The 18,571-nt window shown below is 52.7% G+C and overlaps 1 non-coding gene across 1 annotated transcript; it reads left to right on the top strand.

Annotated features, from left to right (window-relative positions):
- The first annotated feature begins 11,182 nt into the window (after nt 1-11,182).
- LOC115867406 (small nucleolar RNA SNORD112) lies at nt 11,183-11,259 on the top strand. Its single transcript, XR_004045115.1, has one exon. It is a non-coding gene; the product is annotated as a small nucleolar RNA SNORD112 (small nucleolar RNA).
- Nucleotides 11,260-18,571: the final 7,312 nt, after the last annotated feature.

Consider the following 18,571-nt stretch of genomic DNA (forward strand, 5'->3'; position numbering starts at 1 on the left):
AATCATTTGCCCACCCCTCCTAAAACCTGCAGTCTCCCAAGATCGCCCTCGCTGTCTGTGGGGGCTCAGGAACGTCAAACATTTGGCCTCCGTTCCGCTTGCGCAAAAATCTTCGTATGCCCCTGCAATCTCTTTGCTCTAGCAGATGCCCCTTCTCTGTTGCTGGTTGGTTTCCCCGCCAGCATCAGGGTATATCTAGTAGAGCTGGGATGTTCAGTAAGGGGTTGGGGTGTGCGGAGGGCATCAGATAACTTTGACATCTGAGTGACTTAGGATGGATTTTTGAAAATCTGATCATGGGTGGTTTTAGCGGGCCAAGGCAGAATTTACAGAGATGTTTTGGTTGGGGTTATTTGTACCCTTCTGTGTTGGGGCAGAGCAGATGGAGTTCTGGCTCTCCAATCAATTAGCTCTACGGTTACTGCTCTTTATGCATTTAACACTTTTTGTTGCTTCCCAGTTTTCTTTTTAGCCACCGGGCCAATCTATTAGGAAAAAAATGCATTCCCTTGTGTAAAACTCCTCATTGGCTAAAATCCAGACTTTCCAACACGATACGAAATTCTGATCTGCTGTTTCTCAAAATTAAATACATTCTTGTTAGCATGACAGTTAAATTTGATCCTGCAGTCCCTCTGATTAAAACCTTTCGCTGTTTATTTGCTGTCTACGATATTAAATCCAAACCTGTTAGCATAAACATTCCTGACACATAAACTCACCGAAATCTTTCTCTGGCTAAAATTTAAGGCCTTAGAATAATAGAAAATTCTGATCATGTCATTCCCTCAAGGCAGAGATTACATTTTTTTAGGTGAAATCATCACCATCACCGTCATCTCTGTTATGAGAATACGTATATAGCACATTGCATAAATTAACTCATTTCCTCTTCATAAAAGTCCTGTTAACTGTGTATTATTATAAAATTCCAAGTCTCTAATTGAAATACAAAATTTGACACAGTAATTCATCTGCAGACTCATCTATTGGAAATAAAAATCTCAGTATGTCTCTTAAAACCCTTAAAACACTTTAGTGGCTAAAATTTAAAAATTTAAATTGGCTAAAATTTGAATTTTAAAATAAAAATTTAAATCGGCTAACATTTAAAATTTAGAGCATAAAATCTCAGTATGTCACCTACAACCCTTAAAACCCTTTATTGGCTAAAATTTTAAATTGACTAAAATTTGAAATATAAAATCTCAGTAGGTCTCTTACTACCCTTCAAATCCTTTATTGGCTAAAATTTACAACTGAAAAATTGAAATTGGCTAAAATGTAAAATACACATCTCCGTTATGTCTCTTAAAACCCTTAATTAGCTAAAATCTGAACACCTTAGCAAGATGATTTCAAAACTAGATTATCCCCTTCTTAATATAAAGTTTACACTCTTGGGACTTCTCTGGCGGTCCAACGGTTAAGGCTCTGCGCTCCCAATGCCGGGGGCCCGGGGTTTGATCGCTGGTCAGGGAACTGGATCCTGCATATGCTGCAGCTAGGGGCCCGCATGTCACAACTGAAAGATTCCGCACGCCCCAACTAAAGATCCTGCGTGCTACAACGAAGACCTGGTGCTCAGTTTAAATAAATAACTAGATAAATAAATAAATAAATAAATGAAAAGCCGAGACTCTCAACATATTTATAACTTTGATGAGGCACCTGACTAAATCCTTCAGCTTCCTCGACTTCACCCTACAATCTGATATCCTTGGCGTGTTGTGAAAACTTGCTTTTGCTACTCTTTCACATCAACGTTTAAACTTCTAGCAAGAGGCATAAAAGTTATCCATAACTTCTCTATTTAAAGCTTACAAAACTTTCTTTTCATTGCCTATCATATGAAGTTCCAATCACTTAGCATAAAATAAACATTTTTATCATGTAATTTATCTGCAAACTCATGGATCTAAAACTCCACACCTCACCAGGTCACTCCTTAAACTTATTATTGGCTTCATTCCAAACCTCTAAATTAGGCATCATATCAAAATTTGACCATGTCATGAAAGGTCACGTTTCCTTGCCAGATGCGTGAGTTTGGTCTTGTAACTTCTGCTTCAAATCTCACAATGTCTCTAGTCACCTGTGAGATAGGATCTAAACTCCTTAGCAGAAAATACGCATTTTACTGTACAATTTCTCTGCACACTGCTCTTACCAAACACAGAAGCTTTTCTTAAAATCTCTTTAATGGCTGACATCCAGATTCCTTAGCCCGACACAAAAAAGTGATCCCGTCGTTCCTCAAAATAGTGTCCAAACTTCTCAGCATCCTGTGCAAATTCCATCATATAACCTCTGTATAAGCGTAAAGTTCTGCCCTGCCTCTATATTACTTGCCATAAATGCTCCAATCCCTCAGCATAAAGTACAGACAGCGTGCGCTTGTACCAAGGGGTGCCTCCCCTGAGCTGTCGATGTGCCTTCATTATCTGGTTCATCAAATCCAGACACCTTAGCATAAAATATATCTTACCAGCTAATTCCCCTGGAGACAAAACTCTCATCAGTCACTCCTTAAGACCCTTCACTGGCTAAAATCCAAATGCCTCTGCATGAGGGTTCAAAAATGAGATCATATCCCTCCCCCGAATGAGACGCTTGAATGCCTTCAACTCTCACATAAAATCACATCTCCTTGGCATGTTATAAAAATCTGATCATATTATCTTTACCATAAAAATCCACTCTCGTAGCTCTGCTGAAATGTGTACGTTTGATCGTGTAACTCCCCAGTTAAAACTTTTCAAGGTTCCTTCATAGCCTGTAACATAAAGTCCCAACTACTCATCGTAAAATACAGCGTTTTACCGTGTAATTTATCTTCGGACTGGTCTATAAAAACATCCCCACATCTCACCCCGTCATTCTTTGAAACGCTTTATTGGCTTAAATCCAAACTTATTAGCATGATATAAAAATTTGATCTTGTCATCCCTTAAAATAAAATTCATGCTTTCTGCCACGGTCAATAAAGTTTGATCTTGCCACTGCACTTAAAATCTCACAGTGTCTCTTGATTGTGGAATTATGGGAAAAAAATCCAAAATCTTAGTATCATATGTGAATTTTATTTTGTAATGTCACTGCATACTCTTTATCTAATACAACAAAACTCAGCATGTCACGCTCTTAGAACTTTTTATTGCCTAAAATCAAATTTCTAGGCACGTGCAAAAATCTCATCATGTCAGAGCCTCAAAATAAATTCCACATTTCTGTGCCTATTCCCAATGTCGATCATGTAACTCCTCTGATCAAAGTCTTTCAGCCTTACTGTCAGCACCCATCAGATCTCCTTGGTGTGCTCTTAAAGTCAGACTTTGGCACCCTTCAACATGGAAAGTCCAGATGTTTTAGCATGATACTTAAATGTGTGGCTTTCACTTTTCTCTGTACAATTTTCCAATGTTCCCTCATTGCCTGTAATATAAAGTCCAAAGCCTTAAAATATATTTGATGTTTTTCTGCAGACTTACCTCCCACAAGCAAAAATCTCCCCATCACATTTCTTTAAACCCACTGGCAAGAATCCAGACTCCTTAGCATGATTATAAAGGTTTGATCCTGTCACTTCTCAAAATAAAGTCCAGATTTCTTCCCCCCAAACCCCAAATCTATTCATGAAACCCCCCACTTAAAATCTTTTTAATGAATTTTCATCACTAACAAAATGTCTCCCTGTCTTAGCATGGCTCCCAAATTTAATCATGGTTTCCTCAGTTTAAAACCCTCCACATGCATGTCCATAACATACAATCCAATTGCCGAGCATGAAATGCAAATTGGACCAAGTGTTGGTTATACTGAAAAGTCTTCACGTTGCTCTTTATTACTTAGGGTATAAAGCCTAAATTTGCACAAAACCAACATTTTGCACCATCTACGATTCTTAGCTTCAGTTTCTTATTCCTTTCACCCTTCACTCCTCAAAGACTGGGTTTCTTACTTCTTGCCCCCCAAACACGTCTTGATTTCATTGTCCCAGGTCCTTTTATTTTTTAAAACTCATCTCTCTACCTATGATTCATTAATTCATGCAGCATGTCCTGATTCTTTTTTTCCGGACCAGGCATTACGCTAGATCTCCAAGATAAAGGAATGGAGGCAACCTTGCAGAACGTCACCAGCAAAGAGATGAGAACCACACCCTTGTGTTCAATACTGTGCCGGAGGTGAGCTCGGGGTCCTGGAGGGGCAGGGCGGGGGTTTCCCTGTACTCCTGCGAGCGCCCCCTTGAAGCTCCACTGGGCTCAGCTGTCTGCCCCTTTGCAAGGGCTTTGGGCGTCGTCGGAGACCCACGCACCGCTTTGGACAACCACTGTGGGCTTCCTTCTGACTCCTGTCCTCCACGGGCCCACCCACCGCAGCCCCATGCAGCCCAGGGGCTGCCCCTGCCTCTCCTCTGGGCTCTCTGGAAGTAGCATTCTCAGTCCTACGGATGAAGCTGGATACAGGTTGAAGTCTCAAACCTCACAAAAATTTCTTTCAGAAATGTCTACTGATTTGGAAATTCTTAACCTTACCAAAAAAAAAAAAAAAAAAAAAAAAAACCCTCCCAAATCCAGTATGATTTAGTGCACCTGGTTTGGGTTCTTTGGGTTGGACCCTCTTTCTTGCCCTCCCGACCCTCATACACAGACAGCCCAGCCTCACCACCTTCAGTGCCTGGAGCCTTCTCGGTCAGGTCAGCTCCTCGCTCGCCTCTGAGCAAGTGGCCCATTGGGTCAAGGCTGCCAACGTGCGTCTATGAAGGGTTGGGTGTGGGGAGCCGGGGGGGCGCCAATCCCTCAGCGAATACCTCTCCCCGTCAGCTCACTTGCACAGTAAAGGAAATCTGATTTTAAAAATAGAGCTTGGAAGAGGAGCTGAGAGGATGTTTAGGAGCGGGGTTGAGCCTGGGGCGGGGGGCGGAGGTGGAGGAATTAGGGGAGAGGTTAGGACAGGGGAGGGGGGCGGAGGCCCAAGTTGCTGGGGAGAAGGTAGGACAGCGAGAAAGAGGAGGGGTGAGGGGGGAAGGGGAAGGAGGGCTTCTCGTGTTCCCCTTTTCCGGCCTCCCAGACGCTGGCTGTCACACCTGGAGCCCCCTGGCTTTCGAGGCCGTCAGGTGGGCACCAGGCTGTTGTCAGGTGAAGACCCCTCTCTGCCTTGCACCGCCTCAAGGCTGTGCTCAGAACCAGTTGGGTTCGAGGGACACAGCCGCCGGGTCTTGGGGGCTCGGTCGTCTGGAAATGAGTGTCTTTCATGTGCTGCGCCCTGCACTGCCCCAGTCTTGCTGGTGGCGTGGATGGAATGGGGCATCACGATGCGGTGGGCGCACAGGGGCGCTGGGAGGGCCACAGGCTGTTGTTAGTTATTCTGTTAAACTAATGCAAGGTCAAGTTGTGCCCTTAGCAGGCTGAGGCTGGGGGTCCTTCTTGACTCCCCTGGTGTGGACCAGTGGCGTGGTCCCTCTCTGCATTCAGCTTGCTAGTTGGGAGCAGAGGAGAAGGGTGGTGGCACTTCTGACGGTGGCTCCCTGAGGGTCCCAAGAGTAGCTGGGGTTGGGTCCCGGGTCCCAGTGGACCATGGGACCTTCAGGGGCTGCTGGCCTGGCAGAGCTCAAGTTGGGGGTCCCTCCCTTCCGAGACCCTGCCTTGGCACTCAACTCCCTGACTTGTGCTAAAGACCCCTTGGGCCTTACAGATAGGAGACCCTTCTCACCTTGGCCCAGAACAGCTAGTCTCTGTTACTCCCCTTTCTTCCCCTGGGGCCTGGACAGAGGTCCTTGACTGTCAGGCCCCCCCCGGGCCTCAGACATAACTGGGGACACTAGAAGGCGGAAACGGTGACTCAGGAAGACAGCGAGTTATGGCAGAGCTGGGGCTGTCCCCTGGGCTTCACCTCCACCTCCATCCTGGGCTAGGGGGAGGTCTCCTGGAGAGGGCTCCTGCAGCCCCTCACCTCCCCAGGCCGTCGAGGTGAAGGGCAGTGCCCCTGACCCAGCAGTGTTCCCTCCGATGCAGAGTGCCTGTCCTGCCACCGCTTGACTGACAGCTCCGGGGGCAGCTGGATCCCTCTGCCCAGAATAACCCGGGGAGGGGGAGAGTGCCACCTGCGGGCGGGGCCGGGAGAGGCTCACGGGGAGAGGGGCCTCCTTCTCTGGGCTGCCCCAATCGGCCGGGCCAATCAGTTGGTCCTGAGGCTGCTCTTGCCTTTCAAGGCAAGTGGGCAGGGGAAGGAGCCCGTACCAGCTGCCAGCCTGGGGCCCATGCTGACTTGCAGCCTGCCCTTCTCCCTCTGGGCCCTCAGTGTCCCCACATCGGCAGGGAGGCTTGGGCTGTGGTCTTCTCACTTGGCTCCTGTAGTTCTGGGGTCCTGAGAGGGGCTCGAGGGGTGACCCTGGCAGGCGGAAGGTAGTTCCACCAGCCACTCTTACAAACTGGGGGCTCTCGTACTAGGTCCACAGTTGGGAACACAGGCTGGGTGGCTTCTTTCAGTGTTGGTCCAGGTTTGACAGCTGGGCTGGGAGGGGTCTCGGTGGACTTTTCCGCATCTCTGGTGGGCTCCCTCTGTGCCTGGTGTGCTGTGGCTTCAGGCCTAGGAGCGTGGGGTCTGGGGGCCTGCAGGGCATCTTGGGCTGGAGTGGAAGGCCGAGGCTGGCCTCAGTCTCCCCATTTACATAATGGAAGGAGCACGGCCTTCCCGGGGGAGGTGGGCGCAGCAAGCCCTTTGTAAACTGTGAAATGCTACCAACGAGTCAGGGCCTGTTATTTTCATTAGGACGCTTATGATTATTACTTTTAGAACACCCGCTATAATTGGAATGGTCAGACAGACTCAGACAGTGTTTTCACGCATGGTGTCAACTTTAATTTTCCCATTAACCCTGAGAGGCGGTGACGCCCTGCCTCGCAAGTGCGTGAACCAGAGTCCAGAGGGTGGAATGGCTTGTCCAGGAGCCGTAATTAGCGGGGACGAAGGCGCTCGGATCCAGGTCATTGAACGGCCCCAGCAATAAGCCGCCCGTGACTGGAGCTACTGAGGGAGGGGGGGGCGGGGGGGCGGTGTAGGGCGCAGAGGCATGTGTCCTCCAGATGGGGGTAATTAGCGCTCATTTATTAAAATGGGTGTTTCCCGAGTGTCTGCTCTGTGTCAGGCACGACCCTGGGCACGGGGCCCCTAATACTGACTTTGTTCCTTATCGGGTGGGCGTGTTCTGGTCTCACAGCTTTAACTGGGATTCAGAGAGCTCGGATTAGGAAGGAAGAGGCAGAGGCAGTGTTCAAAGCCAGGCTTAGGCTTTCTTCCCTGCACTGGGAAGAGCTGAGGGGCAGCTGAGGGGCAGGAGCCGATGCCCTGGGTGCAGTGGGCAGTGGCCATTTGGGGCCCCTGAGGACTGGAGGGGCCACTTGCGTTTCATGGCCCGACAGGAGCCCAGACCAAAGGAATGGGGACCTCGGTGTCTCCCCTCCGTCTCCTCGAAAATCTCACTCACGCGGTCATCCCCGACTCATTTTGGCTGATTTGGTCGTGGGCAGAGGGACAGGACAGCTGGCCCAGGACCTGCTAATTATAGCCGCTCAAGTATTTGAGCAGAGCTATTGAGTCCTCCATGTCATGGTTTTTTCTTGCAGGCAAGCAAACCCTTTAACCTCTCTTCCTGAGCGCTGGCCCAGGCCCCGTTCATTGCCCAGGCCCCCCAGGGGGAGGTCAGCATGAGGTCCCCACCCCAAGTCTTACCTTTGATGCAAGCGATCAGTGGCTCTGCTCCTGTCCCGTCAACTGGAACTTCGCTTCTTTCTAGAAAGTTATTGGATAAATGGGTTTCTTTAAGTACGAAAGCCTAGGTTTGGGAGGTGCATGCACTCTCCACGGTAGCAACCGCAGTCCACTCACAGCCTCTGTCCTGCTCTTTTCATGGGACTGTATCACGTCATGTGATACAGTCCCCCCATCGCTACGCTTGGGTCCCTCCGTGATATTTCTTGAGTACTTACTATGTGCCAGGCACTGTTTTCATTCCTTTAATCCTCAGAATACCCTGTCAAGGTGTTAGTTATTATCCCCATTTTGCAGAAGAGGAGCCTGAGGCCCAGAGACAAACCTCGGAGCCGATGGGTCGATCTCACTTCTGTAACTGGGACTGACCCAGGCCGCACATCTCGTCGGTCTCAGGGCCCGCATGTCAACCCAGCTAAGGTCCACACTGGCGGCGCTTGGGTCCTGCCTTTGCTCTGTGACACCTCAGCTCTCGGCAAGCCCCCTGTTCTTGCTGGACCCCTGTAGTGTTTTGCTCTGCCCCTGATGTCAGTCTGCACTGGCTGCTCCTTGCTTCACCCCTCCCCCTCAGCACACAGTAGAGTAGGGCCGCCGGCAGCAGGTGAGGCCCGGGGCAGCGCCTCTGCCAGGGGACCTGGTGGGCATTTTCTCTTCCCCCCTCCCAGGTGGCGGAGAGGTGAGATGGCGGCTTTCTCCAGGAAGGGAGTAGATGCCTGGCCCAGGATCGAATAGAAAGGTCTGAAAAATGATATTTTTTAATCCCTGATTTGTGCATTTGAACAATTTGTAAACGTGTCGAGTCCTCAGGAGGGAACTAACTCAAGCCTCTTGTTCTGCAGCTGAGGCTCGCTGCCCCCGGTGGGCAGTGAGTCGGTGCGTTCCTGAGGCCAGGGTGTGGCCCAGCCCTGGCCCCCAGAGGAGTGCCAGGGGAGTGTGAGGCCCTCCTAGGCTGACCTTGAAGCAGGCCAGGTACGTATGCCCTGCTCTGTCACACTGACAGCCTCTTTGGGAGGTAGGGCCCTCAAAGACTGGGGGCCCTATAATAAGATAGTAATATAATTAAAAATCCAGGACGACACTGTTACTCTTGTCTGTCCGTTATACATCCCCCCAGGGAGGTGTTAAACGCTCTCACCGTAATACAGAGGGATGCCTACAGCTGGGGTGTCTGTGATGGGGGCTTAAGGGGTCTGCTCGGGGGGCACAGAGGGTGGGCTGCCCTGGGAGGAGGTGGGTGGCCTTGGACTATAATTCCCCTCGCCTGCTCTGGTAGGATGGGGACAGCCATCTTCAAGTGTCACCTTGATGCTTTTAATGACGTCAAATATAAACTGCCTGGCACACAGTAGGTGCTCAGCAAAAATGGTTCTTCTTTCAGGTGGATCTGTCCCCTAACTGTCCCTTTGAAAGCCCTTCTCATTTTTGTAGAGTCCAGAGGGGAACAGGGAGGGTTAGACAGGTCAGCGTTGGGTACAGAGGGCCTTTTCTTAGTCAACCCTGTAACTTTATTGGCATTGTGGGATTTATGTAGCCTTTCTGAGGAACGAACGTCTTCAGGTGGAATTACCTCGGTCCGGAGGCAGATACAGGTAACCTGGGTACTGCTGTATTTTATTTTTATTTATCATAAAAATCTTTTGTAGCTGCAAAACTATGACAAGCGTCTCAAAGCATTCACCAGGACCAAACCCTGTCCAAGATAAACCACCATGTAATAAATAGCGGAGGCTCACGTGCGGGAAGGGTGATTAAGCGCCGGCAGAGGGCTGGCTAACCCGGCAGAGGGCTGGCTAACCTGTACTCGCATTTCTTCCGCCCAAAGTCGTGGTTGAAAATAAGTGTCTGCCTGGCAGAGGGGCGAGAACTCAGAAGGTCCTGCCTGTGTTAGCTTAGGGAGGGGGAGACATTAACCGGCTAACTAATCAGTCCGTCTGTGCACAGGGAGGCCAGGACAAAACCTGATTTCAGGCTGCTTTGGGTTTCAGGTTGGCTTAGTTTCGTGTCCTTGGGCTCGCCGAGCCTTGATGTCTTTATCTGCGGATAAAGGGTCTTCCCAGTCGCACACTTAGTTTGTGCCTGCGACAGCTGGAGGGGACCTGTGGAGCCGGGTCTGAAGCTTACTGTGCAAGCAGGGGTTGGGGTGCCTGGGGGAGAGAAGGGGTTCTGATGGGAAGTCGGGGTGCGGTGTGCTACCCAGGACGTGAAGGGGGGCAGTCAAGGACCTGCAAGTTTGCACCCCATTCTCAGGGAGCTGACATGTTAGCCACACCCCCTGTTGGTTAGAACTGGAGCGTGGGCAATGTGACAGCTGTGGGTTCTGCCCGGCTGGGAGGCTGCCGGTGCACGTGGGCTACAGGGCTGCTGCTCCCCAGAGGATCCCATGTACCCTTCGCCCAGGACTGTCTCGTGTCACATTCTCCCGAGTCCTCATTCTAATTAGCTAATCCCTGAGAACATGGACCAGGGCATTAGCTTTAGGGCCTGTTAAAGACCAGAAGGGAAAGTCCTCCCCGATGGGTGCCTTGCAGACACCCGCCCCGTGGCTCTGGAGGGATCTGGGGCCTGTGGGTGGCGCAGTCACAGCCAGCAGGCACACACCTGCTGGCCTCATGTCACTGACACGCCACTCGGAGGCCCAGGGCTCCAGTTTTAGAACATAGAAAATTCTGAAAAGAATGATCTGGGAGATACAATAAATCCCTCATGTCTGCAGACCTTGTCTGGGGGAGATATGCTCACTCCTGATCCAACAGTTAAAATGCTCTTCCTTTTGTATTTGTTAAAAAAAAAAAAGCTAAAAGCTAACAGAAACCCCACACACAAACACAGCAAAGCAAAACAAAACCCACACACAAAATGTTTATTTTAATTATGCAAGAAATGCATTGATAATTAATACACTCATTACGGAAAATCAAACACTGCGGATAAAAGCTAAAGCCATCGTCAACTCCTTCCTCCATCCCAGTAGCCCCCGCCCCCCCATCATCACCATTTTAACTCCTGTTGTCAGAGTCAGGTGTCTGGTTCCAGACTTTTTTTTTTCTCTGTGTATTTGCATATGTATCAAAATTGACCTCTCCAATATATGATTCTTTTTTTTAACGTAAACTATATCACCACGTACATTTCTTTTTGCACAGCCTGTTTCTCTTCACTCAAGAATGTGCTTGGAGATCATAAAAGATAAACACCATTCCTTATCACAACACCTTAGTCGCCTGTAATCTGTACACACTGAAGTTGAGTTCACCACCTTGTTGCTGTCACTAAAGCTCCGGCGGGGCTGGCTTGTGGAAGCAGGTGTAAGTAATTGCCAAGGTCTGGATTTGGGCTCACAAGTGTTTATGACGTTATTACAGATGAATATATGAATGCATAAATTAGCAGAATAAAAGCGGGACATGCCTGGACCAATGATGAGAAAGTGTTTGTGAACAAAGGATCATGATTAATCCAGTTCTGCGCAGAATACTGAGGTCCATTAAAAGACAATAGGTCTCGGCTGTCTCATTCTTTTTAAGAGCTGTTTAATATTCCGGGGTGTGTTTGCACCATTGTTGATTAGAGCTTCCTCTATTGTTGAAAATCCCAGCTGTAAGTCTGCTGGGGTAGGCCAGTGTGAGCCTATAGATGCTTTGGTCAAAGTCCTAGTCATCGGGGTGGGTCACGGGTCCCTGTGTGCTCGTTATATTATTTAAGAAAATAAATAAGAAAGATAACATAAAATAAAAGAGGTCCTGGCATAGATAAATGAGGAGAGCATGTCACGAACCGAGGTTTTAATTAATATGATTTTGCTGAACTGACGCCTGCTAAAAGAGATCTAAGCCGTCCTGTTTTATTTTTGTTGTTGTTATTGCTAACGACCCTGCAGGGAGCATTCTTGTAGCTGAATCTGTAAACACGTCCCTGACTGTTCTTTTAGTCCAGCTTCTTAGAGGTGGGATAGCTAGATTAAATGGTTTGCAGCAAAGTTTATTTTCACTGAGTGATCTTTGTAACATGCCGTTTTGACCTTGTCGCTGTCTTGCTTTAAATCCTCCATCTGACTTCCCGGAGTGTCTGGGACGTGGTCCAAGAGCCTTAGCCTGGCATGTAAGACCCTTCAGGGTCTGGCTGGAAGCTCCCCAGCCTCGTGCCCCCTCCCCATGCGCGCGCACACACACACACACACATATGTGTGCTAGGCACACGGCAGCCCCTACCAGCTACCCTCTCCTCTCTGTGTGTGCCCTGCCTTTTACCCTTCAGGGCTCCGGCCAAGCCATCCCAGCCAGCTTCCCCTCGGAGCTTAAGACAAGGCTTGAAATGTTCGCTAGGGTCAACCCAAATTTAGAGGCACCGCTGCCCCCCAACACCTCATGCTACAGTTCAGCAAAGCATAGTCTGTGGAATCGTGATGACTCATTGACACATTTGCCTCGTCTAGGAGAACGTTTTACATTTTTCTCGAATCCGTGAAACTGGCCACATGTTAATCACCCCCTTTCCTTTGTCCCTTTCCAGTGCCCTTGGCTCCCATGTCGCCTGGATCCAACTTCCCCTAACTGAAAACCGCCTCATACTCCCCCGGGCCCATGGCAGCTTCAGAGGACTGAGCCGTATGCTCTGTGGCGCTGGGTGAGTCCACAGAACACCGTCACACTGCAGATGCATAGCCGGGAGGCCAGGCTGGCATCCCCACCGCCCCGGGCTGCTCTGGCCCACCCTCCTGGGTGCGCACGCCAGGCTCCCCCAGGCTCTGGAACCCTGTGTCCTGGGGTGCATGGGCTGGGGTGCTACGTCTCAGGGGTGGAGTGCCAGCGATGGGTTTTCAGAACATAATTATATCCTGGAAACGGTTGATTGCATCTTCTGTGACCTGCTCCTTGCCAGAGAGAAAAGGGGGTTCTGGAACATGAGAGGGAGCCGTGACGTAGCATGTGACAGCAGGGCCACCAGCTGGGGTGATGGTGATGCCCTGGGGAGGGGACAAGGTTAAGAGTGGTGCCTCTACCTTTGAGACATGGTCATGTTCTAGAGAGAGCACAGGCTTTCGGGTAGAGGGGCCGCGATGCCAAGTCTGCGTCGCCCTTGGGGCAGAGGACTTAACCTGCTTATTGGGAAGCACAGGCGCGCCAGCGTGTTCAGGGTTTTGGTCCCCTCTGTTTCCCTGGGGTTGGGGACGGGTAGGAAGCACCCCAGGAGGGCGGCCATCTCGAGCACAAACCTGGCTACAGGGCAGACATAGAGCTGTGTGTCTTTGGCAAATCTCCCAAGAATTTCCATGCCTCGGTTTCCTGATATTAAAAGAAGGAATCATAATCGCCCACACAGCGTATTGAGCGGCTGAGTGAGACAACAGCACAATTAAATCACGCCGCACAGTAGCCGGTATGCAGTACCCAGCAAAACTCAGCAGCCCTTCCCATCTCATCCCGTCCGAAGTCCTTAACCCTCCGTCCAGAGACACAGGCAGCTCCTTTTCAGGGCAGAGAGACCCACAGGGGAAGACACAAAGGCCAAGAGGGCGAGTGACCAGGGGGGAACGGCTCTGCTCCTGTCGCCCCAGTGCAGACATCCTCCCTAGGGAGACGCGGGCCTTTCCTCGAACCCTGGGGGGCTGGGGAAGGGGCTGCCCCCCGCCGGCTTTAATTGGGTTCTCCTAAAAAGTTTGGCGATGGTTTATTTTATTTTTTTATAAATATATATAAAATGTCAGACTGCCCTTCAGGCAGGTTTTTTAGGCTTGTATTTTATAGACTTTGGCAAGGGCAGTTCGGAAGAAACAGTGGTTACAGTCTAGAGAGGTTTATAATTCCTGGAAAAACTTCTAGCTAAACCTGACTTCTCCTAAATTTCACAGAAACTGCTCCCTGGGCCAGGCCCAGCCTAAATGAGGTTTTTGTGCAGCCTTACCTAGTGGGAGCATGACTTGCCTTCTACACAAAAGTGAACTTCCTCGGCCGCCAAGCACAAAGACCCCTCTCTCCTGTATTTTCAGTTTATTTACTCTGGAGCGTGGGCTTGGTCAGACACACGTCTCACACCGGGGTGTTTCTCTGTGCTGGTAGTGGAGCTGTCCGTGCCTCTAGCATGGAGCCCCGTCCATCCCTAATGTCCTCGTGCCTGGGTGAGGCTCTGTTTGTGTCTGGGGCAAAAGGAACCATTAGTGGGAATCCCCTCTCTAGCCAGGCTGCCCCATGGCCTCTGCCCCGTTAGAGATTTGGGCAGGTGACTTTTCCAATCCACACCAAAGCTCTTTGGAACCCTTTGCTGCTACCCGGATCAGGATCCGGTATTTGCAAAATTTCGCACGTGCGTGATTTCTTCCGCCGCATCCCCCCTCCCCCACCCCACCTCCATGTGATGCCGCAGAGGCTGTGACGCACTTGTAAATACTTTACCAAACATTGTCACATCGACAGTTTCAAAGCCATCTTTTAATTGATTGAAACAACAGCAACGACGGAAAACAGCCGACACCCCCCCCCGACACACCCCCACCCCAGGCTCTGAGAAAGCAAACAGTTTCTCCCAGGGCTGCTCCCAGCTCCTGAGCCGGCACGGCGGGGCAGTCTGTCTGTCTGTCTGTCTGTGGAGCCAGCCCGCACTCTCCACCTGCAGCACGATGCTGCCCCCCCTCGGCGGGTCAGAGCAGCTGTCGGGACCCCGAGGCTGGCAGGACTGGGACAGTTAGGCAGTTGTGGCAAGGTTGCCATCCCTGGGTACCTGGGTGCCTTTGTCGTCTTACCCGAATCTTTCTGCCCTGTGGAGGTGCATCCCTGCCCCCAAGGCTGAGCGAGGGCAGCCCGGTCATTTCAGACAAGGAACCCGGGCTGGTCCCTCAGCCAGCCTCTCTCTCTCTCTCTCTCTCTCACACACACACCACACACACACACACACGTGTGTGTGTGCGCGCGCGCTCAGTGCCTGCGCTGGGAACAAAGACAAGAAAACTCCTTTAGAAACTGCAGAACAGAGCCTCGTCTAGTGCGGGTCCCCTGATAAAGGCCCCATCCACCCAGAGTTCCTGGGAACTGAGCCCCCATGAATGGCCCTGGAGGGCCAGCGCCCGACATCAGCGTGGGCCGCATTCATCAACATGCAGGCCCCTCGGCCCCGGCGCCGGGTGAGGGGGCTTTCACGAGTCCCCAGAGCATCTAAGTTACGGTCCAGCAGCCGGCCGAGTCCGGGGCTGCGGCCCAGCCTCCAGAAAAGGGCCCTGGATTTCCCATGACCGGGCCAGCCCCTCTACTCACCAGACCCCCATTACTTCTGTCCTCCCCACCCCAGCCAGAAAGGCTCCCCCCAGCCCTGTGCACCAGTCTGTTGCCCCAGAGAGGACCCGGGCCAGCCTTTCCGGACCTGGGAGCGGGGAGGGGGCTTGGCCACTCCAGGTGGGCTGGCCCTTGAGACAGGGAGTTGGCCGCAGGACAGCTCCCCCCTCCCCCGTCCGCCCCGCACTCACCCCCATTCTCCGCTCCTCTCCCCTCACTGCCTCATCCACACAGAAGCACTCCACCGGCCATCTCGGTGCCTTTGCCACTGAGCTCGGGGCAAGGGGCATGGGAGTGTCTGCCCATCCTTGCTCTGACCCCAGCCTGCCTTCTCCGTGGCCAGAGCCCTGCTCGGGACCTACTGCTGCAGGAACGTCTCGAAGGCCTAGACGTGCGGGCTGCCAGCCCGGGCAGGGAGCCGTGCTGCAGCCTCCTGGCCAAGTACCGGCCTGCCTCTCTCTGCTCGGATGCCTCCCGTAACAGGGAGCTCCCTCTCTCCCCAAGCAGCCCGCGTGGGGCTCGCTTTGCCGAGCCCTCCTGCTTTCTGCATCTGCCTCCGCGGCTCCGACGCAGCCCCCTCGCCCCCTCTGCCCTCGTCTCTTTGCGGGCAGTAAGCTCCTTGTCAGTCCTCTCTTTTCCGTGCTCGGTAGCGAGCCCTCCATCCACCGTGGGATCAGGCTTGGGGTCCCCTGGCCCCGTCCACACCTGTCCCGGGGCGCCTCTGCCCCTGCCCGCCCGCATCCGGGGACGGAGCCCTTTGCCCTGCTGTTCTGCACAGAGCCCAGGGGAGGGCGCGGGTCTCCCCTCCCGGGTCCAGCTGCTCTGTAGCTATCTGTTAAGTGGCTTCTGAGCCCTCTCGGTGTTTTATGGCCCCTTTGCCAGTTGCCAGGGAGAACGCTCTCTATGCAAACCCCCTGCCTTTTCCGCAGGAGCCACTGGCGGCCGGGCCGGCCCTGGTCAGCCCGCAGCGGCGGCAACAGTGGCGGCAGGCACCCGCGGCGGGGTTGGGGGCTCCCAGGCTCCGCTCCCCGCTCTCTAGCTGGGAGACCACACAATTCCCCTTTCTTTTCAGAGCCTGGGTTTTTCCTCTGTGAAGTGGAGATGAGAGGGGCCCCCACACCGGCTCGAAGGGAGGCTAAATGAGATAAGAGTAGCCCAACACACATCAGAGAGTTCATCAGTGCTCGTGGCGTAGACCCGGAGAGGATGCACGCGTGTAAAGTGTCGCAGGAAAGAAGACAGTCTGGCCTTTGGAGACCCCTCTCCGAATACAAACAGGAACCTCACCAGGCAGAGACCCCTCTGCCGGCTCCACCGCACACATCACGTCAGCCAGAGGAAGCCTCTGGCCTGTGAGCTCACAGTAGATGCAGAAGGCGGCAGCAAAGACGTGCGAGCCCACATCTGCCTTTAATAGAGCAAGAATTCGCACTTCTGCAGCAGCACGAGGGGACCCTGGGGTAAGGCAGAAAGGCACATTTTTCCCGGCTGCTCCCTAGAAGGGTCAGCTTAGACGGCAGCGTCTGGGGATGAGAAGCCCAGTGGGGTCCAGGCACCCCACAGACTGTGGGGTGCAGTCATCCTTCTGGGCACTCATTCTCCAAACCAACGCAGAGCACCTACCTTCCTGGGCCCAGACCCGACTGGAAGGCTGGACACGGAGCAGTGCCGATCGGCCGGCTTCTTGTCCTCGAAGCTCAGTCTGGGGTGGGGGGAAAGAGACAGGGAATAAGTCACTGTAAATCAAGGGATGAAGGGGGGATGAAGCAGCTGAGATCACGGAGTCCTGGGTTCTAGGGGACAAGCCCTGAGCCGGGCTGTCTACCTAGGACTTACCCCAGCAGGAGCTCTGAGCACCAACCTCAAAATCCCCATTTGATTGATGAAGAAACTGAGGCAGGGAAAGACAGAGGCCCATACTCACTGTCTCTCAACTGGTGTGAGGCCGGGCTGGGATGGAACCCCAGTCCCTCCGAGGCTCCCCACCACACCCTGCTGCTGAAGACAGCTCAGCGAGGCTGTGCTGAGTGCTGGGGGGTGTGGGTGGGCAGGGGATGGATTGATTAGTTACAAGCACCTCCCAGCGGTGCTTGAGCTCCCAGCTCCTCTGTGGCCCAATCCGTTTGAAGGGCAGATTCAAAATTAGGTGGTAGCACCTACGGGCAGAGGCTTATGAAAATGGCATTATTAACGTGATGCAGGGGGGGCCCTGCCCACCTCCAGGCAGCTTGCAGATAGAGGGGGCTGGGGCTTGTTTGTGTGGACAGGGAGTTGGAGGGGAGGGAGCACATCGGGGGGGCCCACCAGGGCTGCCTCCTGGGGAGGACTAGCTTTGGCGAGGATGAGGGCCTGCTGGCTGAGAGGGGCAGCCCTCTCACTCAGGATAATGCCCGAGCTGGAGCCCCCTCTCCAGGGCAGGATCCCCTGCCCCTTCTCCGACACAGGCTAGGACGATGGGCCCCCTTGCACCTCAGTTTCCCCATCCGTGTGAGATGGAGATGAAAACCATCGTCACTGCAGGGAGAGCTCCGGTCCCACACCTTCCCTCCAGCCCCCTACCATGGTGACAGTCCCCGGACACCTGTCTGCCTGTCTTAGAAGTACTCAACAGGAGAGTTCCAGATCCGGGGGGCAGGGAGGGAGCCACAGGGAGAGACGTGGAAGGGAGAAAGGAGAGGGGGCTGATGTCCCCAACTCAGAGAGGCTGCTCTGCGTTGGGCAGGAGTTGGGCTACTTCAGATTTGTGCCAACTCACGATGCAGTGGAATCAGACAGTCTGAATTCTTCAGACACCAGCCAAGCGTCTGTGGAGCCCCCAAGTGCCACAAGGGGGCTGCCTGGGCCACATTTTTAAGCCCGGAAAGTGAGGAGGGGGAGACAGACAGTGGGGATCGGCGCTTTTTGCTTTTGCAGCGGCGATTTTGATTTCCACTGCAGCCCCGATGCGTGCATGCGTGCGGGGGCCGGGCCCTGCCCTGGGCTGGGGGCAGCCAGGAGGGGGTGGCCCACCCTACCTTGGGGGTGACTGCAGGCTGCGCCCCTCCCTCACCGAGGGCCGAGCTGCAATGCAGCAGGCTGCCGGGAGGGTCCGGGGAGCTGTCCGGTGGCCGGCTTTCCAAAGTGGGAAAGGAAGGCTGCGGGAGGGAGCATTTCCTGGAGGGGCAGAGGGTGGAGTGGCGCCCAGGAAGCAGACTGCGCAGAGAGTCTGGCAGCTGCAGGAGGGCTGGAGAGGGAAGAGGCGGGGGGCAGGGGTGAGGGGCCCCGGGGGTTTGGGGAGATTGGTGTGGACCTGGGCTGGAGCGTGAGTCAGTTTCCAGTGATGTGACTGACAGAAAAGAGGGAGGCTTAGGTGGGGCAGAGAGGGACCGAGGATGGTAAGGCCAGCTTGGCACACAGTTTTAGGACAAAAACCGCCACCTCTTGTCCTCCCAGAACGAGCCAAAAAATAAATAAATAAGTAAATAAAAGCATCTGACAAGCTAGACAGCTGAATCCTTCCCAGCCTGGCTGAGCTGCTCCCAGGGAAGGAGTCTTAG

Source organism: Globicephala melas, chromosome 2 (genome assembly GCF_963455315.2).
Source record: "Globicephala melas chromosome 2, mGloMel1.2, whole genome shotgun sequence".
NCBI classification, from domain to species: domain Eukaryota; kingdom Metazoa; phylum Chordata; class Mammalia; order Artiodactyla; family Delphinidae; genus Globicephala; species Globicephala melas.